At 47.0% G+C, this 785-nt stretch overlaps 1 non-coding gene across 1 annotated transcript; it reads left to right on the top strand.

The window, feature by feature from the left end:
• Positions 1-404: 404 nt before the first annotated feature.
• TRNAA-CGC (transfer RNA alanine (anticodon CGC)) lies at positions 405-480 on the top strand. The gene has a single exon. It is a non-coding gene; the product is annotated as a tRNA-Ala (tRNA).
• The last annotated feature ends 305 nt before the right edge of the window (positions 481-785 follow it).

Here is a 785-nt window from a genome sequence, read left to right as displayed (position 1 = left end):
ACCTTAAGAAGCTAGAAAAAGCTCAAATAAACAACTTAACCCTACATCTAAAAGAACTAGAAAAAGAACAAGTAAAACTAAGAGGTAGTGAAAGGAAGGAAATAATAAAGATCAGAGTGAAAATAAATGACATAGAGGCTAAAGAAACAATACAGAGGATCAATGAAACAGGAGCTGGTTCTTTGAAAAGGTAAACAAGATCGATGAACCTTTAACCAGACTCACCAAGAAAAAAAGAGAGTACTCAAATAAATAAAATTAGAAATGAGAGTGGAGAAATAACAACTGACACAACAGAAATACAAAGGATTGTAACAAACTACTATGAAGAACTGTATGCCAAAAATTAGACAACCTAGATGGAATGGACATATTCCTTGAAACATATAATATTTAAAAAATCAGCCCTGGCCGGTTGGCTCAGTGGTAGAGCATCGGCCTCGCGTGCAGAAGTCCCGGGTTTGATTCCTGGCCAGGGCACACAGGAGAAGCACCCATCTGTTTCTCCACCCCTCCCCCTCTCCTTCCTCTCTGTCTCTCTCTTCCCCTCCCGCAGCCGAGGCTCCATTGGAGCAAAGATGGCCCGGGCGCTGGGGATGGCTCCTTGGCCTCTGCCCCAGGCGCTAGAGTGGCTCTGGTCGCGACAGAGTGACACCCTGGAGGGGCAGAGCATCGTCCCCTGGTGGGCAGAGCATCGCCCCTGGTGGGCGTGCCGGGTGGATCCCGGTTGGGCGCATGCGGGAGTCTGTTTGACTGTCTTTCCCCGTTTCCAGCTTCAGAAAAAT

The sequence above is a fragment of the Saccopteryx bilineata genome, chromosome 10, assembly GCF_036850765.1.
Source record: "Saccopteryx bilineata isolate mSacBil1 chromosome 10, mSacBil1_pri_phased_curated, whole genome shotgun sequence".
NCBI classification, from domain to species: Eukaryota; Metazoa; Chordata; class Mammalia; order Chiroptera; family Emballonuridae; genus Saccopteryx; species Saccopteryx bilineata.
The sequence above is the reverse complement of the archived record's forward strand: the minus strand, read 5'-3'. Positions and strand labels throughout refer to the sequence as shown.